This window comes from Oncorhynchus masou, chromosome 8, assembly GCF_036934945.1.
Source record: "Oncorhynchus masou masou isolate Uvic2021 chromosome 8, UVic_Omas_1.1, whole genome shotgun sequence".
Lineage (NCBI taxonomy): Eukaryota > Metazoa > Chordata > Actinopteri > Salmoniformes > Salmonidae > Oncorhynchus > Oncorhynchus masou.
In genome coordinates this window covers 24,258,701-24,275,490 of record NC_088219.1, presented here as the reverse complement: position 1 = coordinate 24,275,490, position 16,790 = coordinate 24,258,701, and the positions used below count along the sequence as shown (strand labels likewise).

The following is a 16,790-nucleotide window of genomic DNA, read 5'->3' as shown; positions in this document are numbered from 1 at the left end:
AAGACCTTTGCTTGAAAAACAAGAAAAAAGCAGCAATTGTGCTGTTTGTCCATTTTGAGACGTCGTAGCGAGTATACACTTCCTCAAAATAGTCTGAATTAATCTAAGATAAGCTTTGCTTTATCTTGGCCAGGTTGCAGTTGTAAATGAGAACTTGTCCTCAACTGGCCTACCTGGTTAAATAAAGGTGGGGGGGGGGGGAGGAATCATTGACGTTTTTGCAGAGGAGTTCTAAGTAGCACAATTTTACATCTAACTAAGATGTCTGGTGCAGTATTTCTCAATGAGAAGGGGGTGTAGGCTTCGGCTCCCGAACTTCGGCTGGCCTCTAGTATTTTTTTGTTTGTTCTAGAACAGCTGAAAAAACCCTTACTATAGTCCAAAACACCACCAAATGTTGTCGTCATATGTGCACTAACTCTTCCGAACTGTTTTGGCTGGGAGCATGCGGACGCCTTTACCCCCACATCGTCCACAGATGAGAACTGTTAAAACTCCCAGAGAGTCACAATGGCTTTCTGTTTTATGAAGACACAGGAAGTGTGGCTCCTTGTAGATGCATGTTGTCGGGTGGATCGAGTCCCCCGGGGCCCCTCACTTTTACTTTACTTTATTAGCTTTATTATTGCAGGGACGGTGCACATTGTAATGAACATTTTAGTAAAATGGCACATTTTCGACCGCAGTCAGGTTATTTAAAAACACGTAAAATGACAATACAGACAGATAATGAACACGTACAGAGCAACATATGACAACCCTTAGCAGGTAGACAGCGAAATCAAACAAAATGCAACTCAGTCTCCAGGTCTCCAAATGAGTTGAATTTGGGATGAGGGCGTTGTGGTCCAACGGGGTTGTAGCCTGCTGCACCCTGTCATCTTAATAGAGCTGTTCAGTGTCACTTTGATTTGTAGTTGATGGTGTCGATCCGATTCTGGTCGTTGAAGGGATTGGTTATTAATCATTTGTAGAATGGATTCTGAATAAAGAATAGAAAATTGTTTGAAAAGCTGCTGGAATTTGTTTAGAACAAAACTTCGGCAGCTTTTTTTGGTCACAGTTTGCTCAGAGGGCTTTGCAGCAGTGTTTTATTGTCTATTCTAGCCCGACTAAAGACAGCCATGGTTAGTGTTTTAACTCCCAGGCCAGACTAGAGCTACCCAAATAAATGTCTAGGGAGTAGGCAGCATCGGTCAAATAAACCTAGAGCGACGCTGTATAGACTAGAAACAGAGTGACCTTGGGTGAGGTTGAAGTATTCCATCTTGGCTGTCCAGGGAGGGCTGCCGGGAGAAGACAAATGTAGGGAGCAGGAGGCAAGTATCCAGCCTCCTGTCTAGAGACTCTCTATATCTTTGTTTCATCCCTACGGAGCAGGGGGTGTCAAACTCATTCCACGGATGGCTTAGTGTCTGCAGGATTTTGCATTTTCCTTTCAATTCAGACCTAGATAACCAGGTGAGGGGAGTGCCTTACTAATTATTGGCCTTTTAATTCATCAATCAAGTACAAGGGTGATGCAAAAACCTGCAGACACTCGGCTCTCCGTGGAATGAGTTTGACACGTGCTATTTCAATGGAGCCAATTTCGAGGGGGAGTTCAATTTAGTAACCAACAATGTGTGTTAGAGCTCTTTTGGGACAGAGCAGGGTTAGAGATAAAACGATGCATGAACGTGTCAACTTGTACTTCTTCCCCTCACTAACCCTGCAGCTCTGGTAAAGCAATGTTCAGGGGCTTAGGCTATTTCCCCAAGCCACTTCAAGCACAACACTGGCTTTCCCTCTAGAGCCAAACTAGGATCTAAAGCAAACCACATTTCTGCCTGCATGAGCGCCCACTCCCAACCTAAAACGGGGAAAGCATAGTCCTTGTTAGATGAACCATACTCAGATGATCAAAGACAGCGTGTTTTCCATGTCATTTTATTTCTTCACTCCCCCTCACATCAACTCAAAATGTTTTCTTGTCTGGGCAGATGTTTTCGGGGCGGCTTTACCTTCAATTTATGGCAAGGGAAAGCAACCTGGATCTGTCAGTGACTTAACGGCCGCAGCGTTGTAAGTGTAGCACTCAGTCATCGTTTGCGCCGCTGATGTTCTAGAGAATCATAAACAACGGTTGAGGCACTCAATCGATGCAGGGAGGAAGAGATGGTGTAACACTGGAGGTTGCAGGAGTGTAGAGCTTTAGTCACTGTGCCGCCACTGGTTGGTAGGCAACCTGGATTTACTGTGCCTTTTAAAGTGGTCTTCTAACTCATTCAACTGGAAAACACAAGAGAAGCAGGGGCCTGTAGGTCGAATTTACGAGCTCCTCCTGGTAGGTAGCATAAACCAGAACAATGACTCAGTGTAGGAATGAATAATCGTGGCCCTGTATTTCTTTATCCCCATATTTATTGATGGGTCCCCTCAGTATAATTGAGGGTCTCTAATAAAATGTGCTGTCACACATTTATGCCTTCTCTACATTTCTGAATGAATTATGGGAAGGAATGGAAAATATTGATTGGAGCAATGTTTGCTATTTTATTAGGATCCCCATTAGCTGTTGCTAACATTTTAATGGACAAGAACAGCTCAAGGACAGAAATACATAAATGTAAATCATCACACACATCCTACATATCAGTACACAACACAAATTAATTCCTCAAACAATGGCGTTGTGCCGTGAGGTGTTGCTTTATCTATTTTTTTTAAAACCTGGTTTGCAGGTTTAAGCAATCTGAGATTAGGCTTGGGCGATATACCGTATACCAGCGTATGATTCGTAGGGGGGCGTGCTACGTCACTGCTTATAACTATAAATTAGGTTTAACTAAAGAATCTAAGATGTGCCAAATAAATTCTATCCAGCTCAAGGTTCCAGCTATGCATTTGGCTAGATGTCAAGATCAAGTTTCTTGGTTACAGCACAGACGTTCAAGATCCCTGTTGCCTAAATTGTTTTGCGTGTAAAAATACATCTTTTGACGCTATGAAATATCTGGATATCGCCCAACCTTATCTGAGATGGGAGTTCCATACAATTCATGGCTCTATATAAGACTGAATTAGAATTTGTTCTGGATTTGGAGACTGTGAAAATACCCCTTTTGGCATGTGTGGTAAGTGTGTGTGTCAGAGCTCTGTCTAAGTTGACTATGCAAACAATTTGGCATTTTCAACACATTGTTTCTTATAAAAATAATTGATGCAGTCAGTACTTTTATCCAAGAGAGACTGTACCTGGCCGTTGGGGTTTACTGTCACCCCTGACTAGGCTTACCTGTTCAATTTTATATATCAGTTTGCTTAGTGCTTAATGTGCACTGACTACACTCTACAGTAAGTGTTAAACCATGAATATAAAAATGGAGTTATTGATAGTAGATGTGGACTTGTATTCCCTCATGGAGTCTGCATAGTCTCCGAAGTATGCAGTCTCTAGGCCTATATATTGACCAAGGCATCAGTAACTAACAGACTGTTTTTCGTAACCCTGGCAGTCTCTAACCACCAAGGTTATTTTTTGCTAATATTTTCTGGTTGACTTCTCTGTACGAAAGTCAGAAGGCTGTATGTAGGGATACACCATTCATCACACAAATGTTCGGGGGGGGGGGAGGTTGTGCTATACATCATATCTACTTGTTTACAGGGAGGGGGAGAGAGAGCATATGGACTCAGCTACTCCTTTTATATGGAACATATACAGTGGATTCACCTCCCTAGGGTTCACTTGGCAAAGCCACTGACCAGCATCACTAAAACTCCCCGTCAAATGGGAATCATTGAGCGTTCTTCTCCCCTTCTCCCATAACCATTCCACCTCCAGAGCGCTCACCCATGCGTTCCTTTAGAAAGCCAGCGCCAGCACACCAGAGGTGTGTCGTCGTGGCGATAGTGCTCCAGCAGCATGCATAATGTTCCCATGCTGCACAGTCAGATATGGCCATGTGCTTGTTTCTAATTACTCGCTAAGTGGTTCTCTATATCTCTCGCCCTTCATTACCTCTCTCCATAGGCACAATGTTATGATGAGGAGGGCTAGAGGCCCTCCAGAAAGCGATGGCATCCTTAGAAACACAGACACACCACTGGCCCTGCTTTAGTTCTGTGGGGGGGAGGACATAATCCTGTGGTTGAAATATCACTCTCAAAACAATAGGGCATGGTCTTGAACAGCAAGAGGCCTCAATGTGTAGAGAGGGCTGTTTAGGCTTTTGGATCCTTAGCCGGTGGGATCTCCTACTTCTAAATTCCAATGACCAAGCAATTGGCTTTCGAACAAGCAGCAGCATCCTACAGACTAGCAACAGTCTGATTTTTAGTATAAGCTCTCATACAGACCCAAGTTTTTTTTTTTTTTTAAGGTCTTCATGACTTATTTATCACCAACTACCACAAAATGATGTCAACTAACAAACGTATGAACTTCTTTCACTAGATGCACCATCATCAATATTTTCTATTGAAGCACAGCGTGTTTATAAGCTAGTCCTGGAATAGCATTTCCAGTGCAGCTGCTCCTAAAGTGCTGTGGTCAATCCAGCTGTCATTATTACAAGTGCTTTGAAGGAGATAACATGTCATTTTAAAAGGAGAATCAAGATTTTATATACTTAACATTTATCAGAGCAAACCGCTCACTAATCAAAGCCATAGGCTTTTTATGGTTGTCATGTAGATGTTTATAGTTGTCGTATGTTAATGTTCATAGAAAGCAATTTTAACTGTTTGAAGAATTGATTCATGGTCAGTTCCTGTTCTTCTTTCTGTCTGTCATCAGTTTAACTTTAGGTTAAAGACAAATCATGGACATAGCCACTGGTACATTGTGGTACATTGTGGTACATTGCCATAGAAATCAGCAAATTATCCAACTCCTTGCCACTAATTACTAGGCTAACTCTGACAAGCTACAGTAACACATTTTAGCCAATGCATTTCAATTCCATCTCTGTCATAAATCCCACTTTAAATGACCCTGAAGGGTTCGGGATGATACTGTATTTCTGTGATGAATTTGAAAATGCGTGGCTGAAAGAAGGGAAGTATGACAAGGTTTCCCCTGTCTATTGACCCACGTCAGTCTGAAGCTGCAGCTGCCTAATTGAAATCATTTATTTACTGGGGGAGCCCTCTAACTCCCTTCTCTAAATCTTTTGTAGGTAATTAGAGGGAAATACCTGGGCCTCAGAGTGACAAGAGGAGCACTGAGAATCACACACACATACACACACACACACACACGTATGCCATGCACGTGCGCGCACACACACTTAGATTTACAAAGTCACACACTTTCGGAGACACATTCAGAAACATAATCACACAAATGCACAGTTTTTCTGTATCTCAAATTCACTCACACACTGACTTTCTCATTCTCTCTGCCATTCTCCCCCATCAGGGATGAGAGACTGGGTAGAGCCACTGCCAATATATATGTAATGGACCTGGAGCATTTGACACTTTGAAATGAGGCCTGAGAGTGAGGAGAGGGAGAATTTACCTTTCATAGTCCAGTAAGCTGCAAAACCAAGGGTTGAGCCTTTCTCCTTCTTTCTCTCTCTCCTCCCAGTCAAAACAAACATGGCTATTTTAGAGGTATATTTTGAAAGGATAAAACCTCTACTATTCATTGAGACAATGAACAGGAAAGTGACAAAACAAATGCCATGATGATGGATTTTCTTGGTACATCTCTGGGCACAAGTCTCTGCAATTGAGCAGACTGTTCTTTGTGTGGGCTTGTGTTTTTAGATATGGTTATATAACAGTACCTTTTAAGGGGGAGGATGATCAGGGAATGAGCAAGCATGCAGAAATTGAGTTGATTCCCCGTGCTCTCACAGATCTTGACAAGCCTTTTCAAGATCGTAAGCCTATGTTTGGGCAGATGCTGAAATGTGCCGCCATGGTTTTCTGATCCTATTGTTATTGAATGTGCTTTAATATTATGTTAGGCTTATTTACATATCATAAAGTGTAGGGCTTTGGTCGAAATGTTGAAACGTATTTTTTCCATATATAGACAGACTAAAACCAACTACATATGCACTAAGCTTGTCTGATGCTTTAAGCACACTGTTTGATTAAACAGTGCTGAAATTACAACATTTCAGCCATTTGGTTTCTTACTTGTTACTTACTTGTTTCTGACTTAGAAGTTCTGTTACCGAAATCCGTCATTTGTTTAGGAAAACCCTTGCCTATTCCCTCAACCCTTGCTCTCTTTATGTGAAATGTGTAAGCATCGCATGCATGTGACCAATGGGGCCTGACCTTAATAGCCTATCGTAATCACACCAGTACATTGGTTATAACAAACTCCCAACACAGTAACAGATGACAGCAAAATGCATGCAGAGGACGTGAAAAAGAATGCCCTCCAGCATTGCAATGTGAGCTAAACATTGCACTTGCTCTCGAGATGCATTTTAAGGCTACGGATGCGAAAGTGAACTTATAATTTCCAAACGTTTAGGTATGCTGCTTTGCGATCTATTAATTCTTCATGCTGCTGTGGATATGGCTGGGACAATGCTGGGGGAAAAGGCAAAAAAAACTATACAGACAATACCCTTCATAAAACAACACTGTTTCACAGCGCATCAGTGACATGGCAGGAGATGTTTTGAAACAGTTACTGCTTCGCATACAAGCCAGTGCATTCTATGCATTACAGCTGGATGAGTCAGCAGATGTGGCTGGCCCGCCACAGCTCCTGGTATATGTCTGTTACATTTATGGGGGGTCAATTAAGAAAGAATACTCTTCTGGAAACCAGGACAACAGGAGAGGATATTTTTAAATTACTGGACATCTTTGTGACATCAAATGGACTTTGGTAGTCAAGATGTGTTGGTATCTGTACTGATGGCACAAAAGCTATGACAGGGAAACATAGTGGAGTGTTAACGCACGTGCAAGCAGTTGCTCCCGATGCCACTTGGGTACACTGCAGCATCCACTGAGAGGCTCTTGCTGCCAAGGGAATGCCTGACAGCTTGAAAGATGTTTTGGACACTACAGTGAAGATGGTTAACTTGGTTAAAGCAAGGCCCCTGAACCCTCATGTATTTTCTGCACTATGCAATGATATGGGCAGCTACCATGTAACGCTTTTACAACATACAGAAGTGCGCTGGTTATCAAGGGGCAAAGTATTGACACGTTTTTTTAAATTGAGAGACAAGCTTAAAGTTTTCTTTACTGACCATAATTCTCACTTGTCTGACCTCTTGCATGATGACGAGTTTCTCACACGACTGGCCTATCTGGGTGATTTTTTTTTTCTTCTCTCGCCTGAATGATCTGAATCTAGGATTACAGGGACTCTCCGCAACTATATTTAATGCAGGACAAAATTGAAGCTATGACTAAGAAGTTGAGCTCTTCTCTGACTGCATTAACAAGGACAACACACAGGGTTTTCCATCATTGTATGATTTTTTTTTTTGTGTGTGCCAATGAACTCAAGCTTACAGACAATGTAAAATGTGATATAGCGATGCACCTGAGTGAGTTGGGTGCGCAATTACGCAGGTACTTTCCAGAAACGGATGACACAAACAACTAGATTCGTTATCCCTTTCATGTCCTCCCTCCAGTCCACTTACCGATATCTGAACAAGAGACCCTCATCGAAATTGCAACAAGCGGTTCTGTGAAAATGGAATTGAATCAGAAGCAGATTTCTGTATTGGGCTGCGCTCAGAGTATCCTGCCTTGGCAAATTGCACTGTTAAGACACTGATGCCCTTTGCAACCATGTAACTATGTGAGAGTGGATTCTCAGCCCTCACTAGCATAGAAACTACATACAGGCACAGACTGTGTGTGGAAAATGATTTAAGACTGAGACTCCAACACAACCCAACATTGAGAGAGTAATATGCATCTTTTCAAGCACACCCTTCTCATTAACCTGGGGGTGAGTTATTCACAATTTCCGATGAACAAAACGACAGATGGTGTGATCAGAAACTGACGTACCTTCAACCTAGTTCAGCTTGTATCTCTTTGGCAGTTATCCTTGGTTCTGTTTCTACCATTCGCACTATCCTTCTGTTCAATCTGGGGTCGATATTCCTCTTGCGGCCGCGCCCAGGGAGGTTGGCTACAGTTCCATGGACCTTAAAGTTCTTAATATTTGCAACTGTTGTCACAAGAACATCAAGCTACTTGGAGATGGTCTTGTGGACTTTACATTTACCACGCTTGCCTATTCTTTTCTTTCTAATCTCCTCAGACAAATCTCTCCTCAGCTTTCTCTGGTCCATGTTCAGTGTGGTGACCACAATGATACCAAACAGCTCAGTGACTACTTTACTCTGGTCCATGTTCAGTGTGGTGCACACAATGATACCAAACAGCTCAGTGACTACTTTACTCTGGCCCATGTTCAGTGTGGTGCACACAATGATACCAAACAGCTCAGTGACTACTTTACTCTGGTCCATGTTCAGTGTGGTGCACACAATGATACCAAACAGCTCAGTGACTACTTTACTCTGGCCCATGTTCAGTGTGGTGCACACAATGATACCAAACAGCTCAGTGACTACTTTACTCTGGTCCATGTTCAGTGTGGTGCACACAATGATACCAAACAGCTCAGTGACTACTTTACTCTGGTCCATGTTCAGTGTGGTGCACACAATGATACCAAACAGCTCAGTGACTACTTTTCTCCATTTCAATAGGCTGACTGACTGATTACAAGATTGGAGATGTGTGATACTAATTCAAGAAAATAATTAGTCTGAAATATCACTATAATCCAATTTATTTATTATAGTGTGTGTCCAGGCCATTTTAGAATATCTTTGTAGAATAAGCAATAATGAATCTCTTTTAACAGCTTTTTTGCTTTATTCTATGACATACCAAAGGCATGCAAGTATACACAATAAAATATATTTTCATTTCATCACTTTTCAGAACAAATTTGAGCACGTCTGTATGTAAGATGGCTAAATAAAGAGCAAATTGATTGATTATTTGTGCCCTGATCCTATAAGAGCTTTTTGTCACTTCCCACTAGCCGGATTGTGACAAACTTACACTCATTCTTATGTTTAATACATGTGTTGTGTGTGTGTGGCAGGCTTACAATGTTGGCAAAAAACTACATTTGAGAGTGCGCTGACCCTGGTGCTAGAGGGGGTACGCAGCTGGAGGTTGAATGTTTGAAGGGGTACGGGACTATAAAACATTTGGGAACCACTGTCTTAGAGTGATGGACTGCGACATCCCTGTGGCCTCCTCAATAAATGAATCCACTGAGACAGGCGCGAATCAGATAGGTGTCTTCTGCAACATAAAGAAATAAAAGCAATCTTGGTCGACCAAGCTGAGAGCGGTTGCTTAGAGCAGGAGTTTTCAAAGTTTTCTCGCCCAGGCAAACCAGCAACTCAGGGACCCCCATCATACTGTATGTTAGCAAAAAGATTTTGTTTTATCATGTGAAATGATACTGGCAAGTAGAAGTAATTAAAATGTTTAAATGAATAGACTTGGTAGACAGTTTTGTTATTTTGACCTCCACAGTGCATTGGAAGAGGAATTTGCTCCAGGAGCACCGTACTACTATGGCTGACCTTGTAAAACAACACATTTCACTGCACCTATCGGGTGTATGTGACAATAACACATCTATATCTATGTCCTCCTCCTGTCTATGGTTTGAAGGCTGTCATTTTGGAACAGTCAGTCAAGATGTCCATTGTCTTGTTTTTTTCATTAGTGTGATTGTGTTTCACTGTATCATGTTTAAATACAGGTATATTCAGGTATGACTATAAGCACAGAACACTTAAAGTACCTCTGTGTTTTCCCCTAGAGAGTTAAACGTGTTCAGGCAACAAGGCTACCATTCATATTAGCCTTAATTGGCCTTTAGCAGAATGAGGATTTCTCATACATAATGCCATTACAAATCTACTGCTAGACTAGGATTTGTGTAAAAGTCGGTGAAAGGGGATGTGTAAATGTCTCCTTGTGCTATTTTCTGTTTTCTAATGAGAGGAATGAGCACTGTAGTACTTTGTTTGTATACTTTGCACTGAGAGAGGTTTTTCTGGGGGAAACAGAATATTATTATTAGTTGGGGACCCCGAGTGGCGCAGGGGTGTAAGACACTGCATCTCAGTGCTAAAGGCGTCACTACAGACCCTGGTTTGATTCCAGGCTGTATCACAACTGGCCGTGATTGTCAGTGCCATAGGGTGGCGCACAATTGGCCCAGCATCGTCCGGATTAGGGTTTGGCCGGGGTAGGCCGTCATTGTAAATACGAATTTGTTCTTGCCTAGGTAAATAAAGGTTAAATTAAAATAAAATTACCTTGAGGTAATTTAGTTTTTTTGTGGGAGGAATAAGTGATTCCGAGTTTTATGTCCTTTGATGAAGTAAAGTACTTGTTTTCAAGGTGGAGGCTTCACTGCTAATTCCTGGAATCTGTGGTCTCAGGAAGAGAGGTCTCTGTCCAGACTATGTGTCTGCTGTGTCCAGTAGGAGTTCCAGGTCATGGCCACTCACTCCTGACCTTTCACCCTGGACACAGCCTGTCCTGTCCACTTCACTAACGTCTCTCTACCCCTTTTATATATAATACACACACACACACACACACACACACACACACACACCAGCTCTGATTCCGCATTCCTGTCTCCACGCTGTGTTTCAGTTTGTGTTGCCCTTCCCCGCTCTGTGGAGGGAAAGGGAGGGGGTTAGAAGTCTAGTAGTGCCCAGGGACCATGCTCAGTCCAATAGAAGGCAGCTGCACTGACTAACAGCGAAGGCCCCAACGCTGCGACTAACACCCCCCCACTAGGACAGGAAGGAAAGGGCGACACTAACAACAAAAGGTGAAAAAACACACAGAGGAGAGCAGAGCAGCCCTTTGTTTCAGGGGGAACTTACACAGTAAAGCCTCCACAATGGAGAGAGCTTATATTGTAGTTTTAGGAGGGTGAACCCTGAGGCTGTTGTTTTCCAGTAGTAGTGTAGATCTGTTGGTGGAAACATAATGGCATGCTGGGCGACCGTGTGCTACCTCTGAGCAGGAGATGAAGACAAGCTACAGCCTGGAGGAGAAACACACACAGCGCCTTGGTCAGGGAAAGAGGGGGAGCACCGATAAGGAGAAAAGAGGAGCAAAGACAGGAGAAAAACAAAGAGAGACTTTGACAAGAGTAGAGGATGAGGTGAGACTTACAGTAGGAAGTAAGAGACAGAGGAGCAAAGCGTGTAAAGGAGGGAAGGCGGGTAAAGAGTAGTTTCAGAGAAGAGGAGTTGGAGCAGCGACGCAAATGAGAAGACGGGGGAGGCCCTCTTTGGGGAAGAGAAACAAACGAGAGGATTTGGTAGGAGAGGCCAGAAGAGGGTGAGAGAGAGGAGGGTCGCATGAGGCTCCTCCACAGCTGTCTGTTTGTTTATGAAAGGTGAGTTTGTTCATGCCTGTCAGCCAACCATGTGGGTATTCACAGCTGAAGAGCCGGCAGATGTATGCAGGGAGGGGACACAGAGGCTCAGAGGGGTGACAGTGGGTGGAGGTGATGCAGTAGTAGTCTCTGACAAGCGGTGGTGCGTTCGGTTGACTACCTCCCTTAAAGAGATGCGGTAGAGAGACATACTTCGTTTTCTTGACCAGTCTACCTAGTTTTAATTTATTCAGCCCGTCAGTTTTATTTTCGTACTTTGTCAAACAAATGTTTTTCTTTCATGTTTTTAATGGGGGAATTTGTTTATGTTAAGGTCTGTCGTCTAATAACTGCTGCAGTGATCTTTCTATTTTACGGCACCGATAAGCTACACAAGCTGGAGTTGTTTCGTATTTTACAGGCTAAAGGAGGAGGGCTTTGTGTGAATGGTAATGAAGATGATTATGTCTGTCTTTGTCCCTAGGACATGGCCTGTTATTGGTTGTGCGTCAGATTTATCCTGTAGGATGTCACCGATTCCTTCCTTATCCCCCTTATCAGAGGTTGTCTTTCATAAACGCTTTTAAAAGTATTGTACTTTTATCTGTGTTTGCGCTTTCTGTAAAACAATCATGCTATAATTTAATAATTAAACTGTCAAAGGCTTTTTAATTATACAGAGTATAGATAAATCAGACTGCAAACCATTTTCGGGAAATACCAAAACTATTGGCATTATTGTGTATTTTAATATCTAAATATTCACTGAGTGTACAAAACATTTGGGGCACCTTCCTAATATGTAGTTGCACCCTCTTACCCTCAGAAAAGCCTCAATTTGTCTGGGTGTGGACTCTACAAGGTGTCGAAAGCGTTCCACAGGGATGTGGGCCCATGTTGACTCCAATTTTTGTAATCTTTTTATTTCACCTTTTATTTAACCAGGTAGGCAAGTTGAGAACAAGTTCTCATTTACAATTGCAAACTGGCCAAGATAAAGCAAGCAGTTCGACACATACAACACAGAGTTACACATGGAGTAAAACAAACATACAGTAGAAAAACAAGTGTATATACAATGTGAGTAAATGAGGTCATGGTGCCGAAGTAAATACAATATAGCAAGTAAAACACTGGAATGGTAGATTTGCAGTGGAAGAATGTGCAAGGTAGAGATAGAAATAATGGGGTGCAAAGGAGAAAAATAACTAAATAAATACAGTAGGGGGAGAGGTAGTTGTTTGGGCTAAATTATAGATGGGTTATGTACAGGTGCAGTAATCTGTGAGCTGCTCTGACAGCTGGTGCTGAGAGCTAGTGAGGGAGATAAGTGTCTCCAGTTTCAGAGATTTTTGTAGTTCACCCCAGTAATTGGCAGCAGAGAACTGGAAGGAGAGGCGGCCAAAGGAATAATTGGTTTTGGGGGTGATATACCTGCTGGAGCGCGTGCTACAGGTGGGTGCTGCTATGGTGACCAGCGAGCTGAGATAAGGGGGGACTTTACCTAGCAGGGTCTTGTAGATGACCTGGAGCCAGTGGGTTTGGTGACGAGTATGAAGCGAGGGCCAGCCAATGAGAGCGTACAGGTCGCAGTGGTGGGTAGTATATGGGGCTTTGGTGACAGAACGGATGGCACTGTGATAGACTGCATCCAATTTATTGAGTAGGGTATTGGAGGCTATTTTGTAAATGACATCGCCGAAGTCGAGGAGGATGGTCAGTTTTACAAGGGTGTGTTTGGCAGCATGAGTGAAGGATGCTTTGTTGCGAAATAGGAAGCCAATTCTAGATTTAACTTTGGATTGGAGATGTTTGATGTGAGTCTGGAAGGAGAGTTTACTGTCTAACCAGACACGTAGGTATTTGTAGTTGTCCATATATTTTAAGTCAGAACCGTCCAGAGTAGTGATGTTGGACGGGCGGGCAGGTGCAGGCAGCGATCGGTTGAGGGGCATGCATTTAGTTTTACTTGTATTTAAGAGCAATTGGAGGCCACGGAAGGACAGTTGTATGGCATTGAAGCTCATCTGGAGGGTTGTTAACACAGTGTCCAAAGAAAGGTCAGAAGTATACAGAATGGTGTCGTCTGCGTAGAGGTGGATCAGAGACTCACCAGCAGCAAGAGCGACAACATTGATGTATACAGAGAAGAGAGTCGGTCCAAGATTTGAACCCTGTGGCACCCCAATAGAGACTGCCAGAGGCCCGGACAACAGGCCCTCCGATTTGACACACTGAACTCTATCAGAGAAGTAGTTGGTGAACTAGGCGAGGCAATCATTTGAGAAACCAAGGCTATCGAGTCTGCCGATGAGGATGTGGTGATTGACAGAGTCGAATGCCTTGGCCAGGTCAATAAATACTGCTGCACAGTATTGTTTCTTATCGATGGCGGTTAAAATATCGTTTAGGACCTTGAGCGTTGCTGAGGTGCACCCATGACCAGCTCTGAAACCAGATTGCATAGCCGAGAAGGTATGGTGGGATTCGAAATGGTCGGTAATCTGTTTGGTGACTTGGCTTTCAAAGACCTTAGAAAGGCAGGGTAGGATAGAAATAGGTCTGTAGCAGTTTGGGTAAAGAGTGTCCCCCCTTTTGAAGAGGGGGATGACCGCAGCTGCTTTCCAATCTTTGGGAAACTCAGACGACACGAGAGGTTGAACAGGCTAGTAATAGGGGTTGCAACAATAACAATAATTTTAGAAAGAAAGGGTCCAGATTGTCTAGCCCGGCTGATTTGTAGGGGTCCAGATTTTGCAGCTCTTTCAGAACATCAGCTGACTGGATTTGGGAGAAGGAGAAATGGGGAAGGCTTGGGTGAGTTGCTGTGGGGAGTGCAGTACTGTTGACCGGGGTAGGGGTAGCCAGGTGGAAAGCATGGCCAGCCGTAGAAAAATGCTTATTGAAATTCTCAATTATAGTGGATTTATTGGTGGTGACAGTGTTTCCTCTCCTCAGTGAAGTGGGCAGCTGGGAGGAGGTGTTCTTATTCTCCATGTACTTTACAGTGTCCCAGAACTTTTTTGAGTTTGTGTTGCAGGAAGCACATTTCTGTTTGAAAAAGCTAGTCTTGGTGTATATTGGTTTCTAGCTTCCCTGTAAAGTTGCATATCACGTGGGCTGTAAGATGCTAATGCAGAACGCCATAGGATGCTTCCCACAGTTGTGTCAAGTTGGCTGGATGTCTTTTGGGTGGTGGACCATTCTTGATACACATGGGAAACTGCTGAGAGTGAAAAACCCAACAGCGCTGCAGCTCTTGACACACTCAAACCAGTGCGCCTGGCACCTATTACCATACCCCGTTCAAAGGCACTTAAATATTTTGTCTTGCCCATTCACCCTCTGAATGGCATACAAAAACAATTACTGTCTCTGTTGTCTTAAGGCTTAAAAATGGTCTCCTCCCCTTCATATAGACTGATTCAAAGTGGATATAACAAGTGACCTCAAAGGATTATAGCTTTCACCTGGATTCACCTGGTCAGTCTGTCATGGAAAGAGCATGTTTTGTACACTCTGTGTACATGTAACTGCCAAAATAAAGAATACAAAGTATATTGAAAGCAGGTGCTTCCACAAAGGTGTGGATCCTGAGTTATTTAAGCAATTAACCTGAAGCATGATGTTATGTATACAAATGCCCAGTTGCCCTTTTATTTTTTTATTTTTTTCTACTGTGTTATTGACTTGTAAGTTGTTTACTCCATGTGTAAATCTGTGTTGTCTGTTCACACTGCTATGCTTTATCTTGGCCAGGTCGCAGTTGCAAATGAGAACTTGTTCTCAACTAGCCTACCTGGTTAAATAAAGGTGAAATAAAATAAAATACAATTTTTTTTTTGGCTACCATGGCTAGAAGAAGAGCTCTCAGTGACTTTTGAAAGGGGGGTCTCAACGGAGCATTGGGGCTCTAAAGTGTTTGTGTGTGTGTGTGTGTGTGTGTGTGTGAGTGGGTGTTTCATTCACCAGACATCCCACCTACATGGAACAAAATATAAATGCAATGTAAAGTGTTGGTCCCATGTTTCATGAGCTAAAATAAAGATCCCAGAAATGTTCGATACTCACAATATTTCTCTCAAATGTTGTGCACACATTTGTTTACATCCCTGTTAGTGAGCATTTCTCCTTTGCCAAGATAATCAATCCACCTGACAGGTGTGGCATATGACGAAGCTGATTAAACAGCATGATCATTACACAGGTGCACTTTGTGCTGGGGGACAAAGGCCACAATGTGCAGTTTTGTCACACAACACAATGCCAGGGTGTGTTTTGAGGGTGTGTGTAATTGGCATGCTGACTGCAGGAATGTCCACCAGAACTGTTTCCAGATAATTTAATGTTAATTTCTCTACCATAAGCCACCTCCAAAGTGACAATTTGATTGCAAAGCTACCGTGACGAGATCCTGAGGTCCATTGTCGTGCCATTCATCAGCCGCCATCACCTTGTATTTCAACATGATAATGCATGGCCCCATGTCGGAAGTATCTGTACACAATTCCTGGAAGCTAAAAATGTCCTAGCTCTTCCATGGCCTGCATACTCACGAGACATGTCACCCCTTGAGCATGTTTGGAATGCTCTGGATTGACGTGTATGACCATGCGTTTCAGATCCCGCCAATATCCAGAAACTTTGCACAGCCATTGAAGAGTGAGACAACATTCCACAGGCCACAATCAACAGTCTTATCAACTCTCATACCAGATACTGGTTTTCTGATCCATGCCCCTACTTTTTTTAAAGACGTCTGTGACCAACAGCTGCATATCTGTATTCGCAGTCATATGAAATCCATAGATTAGGGCCTATTGAATTTGTTTAAATTAACTGATTTCCTGATGTGAACTATAACTCAGTAAAATCTTTGAAGTTGTTGCATTTTATAATTTTGTTCAGTATAATTGAACACTTATGGGAGATTCTGGAGCAGCGCCTGAGAGCATTTTCCACCACCATCAACAGAACATCAAATTATGGAATTTCCTGTGTGAGACTGGTGTTGCATCCCTCCAATAAGAGTTTCAGGCACATTGAAGCTGTCCTGGTGGCCCTACGCCCTATTAAGGCACTTTATGTTGGTGTTTTCTTGATTTAGTTTGTTACCTGTAAATGCTACACAAAATATACAGAAGTATGTGGACACCCCTTCAAATTAGTGGAGTTGGCTATTTCAGTCACACCTGTTGCTGACCGGTGTATAAAATTGAGCACACAGCCATGCAATCGCCATAGACAAACAAATGGCCTTACTGAAAGAGCTCAGTGACGTTCAATGTGGCACCGTAATAGGATGCCATCTTTCCAACAAGTCAGCTCGTCAAATTTCTTCCCTGCTAAAGCTGCCCTGGTCAAC

General features: G+C 42.9%; 1 protein-coding gene across 3 annotated transcripts in view; it reads left to right on the top strand.

The window, feature by feature from the left end:
- Nucleotides 1-16,790, top strand: part of LOC135544425 (colorectal mutant cancer protein-like) — a 129,509-nt gene that overhangs the window by 29,334 nt on the left and 83,385 nt on the right. The gene's annotated exons all lie outside the window — the stretch shown is intronic.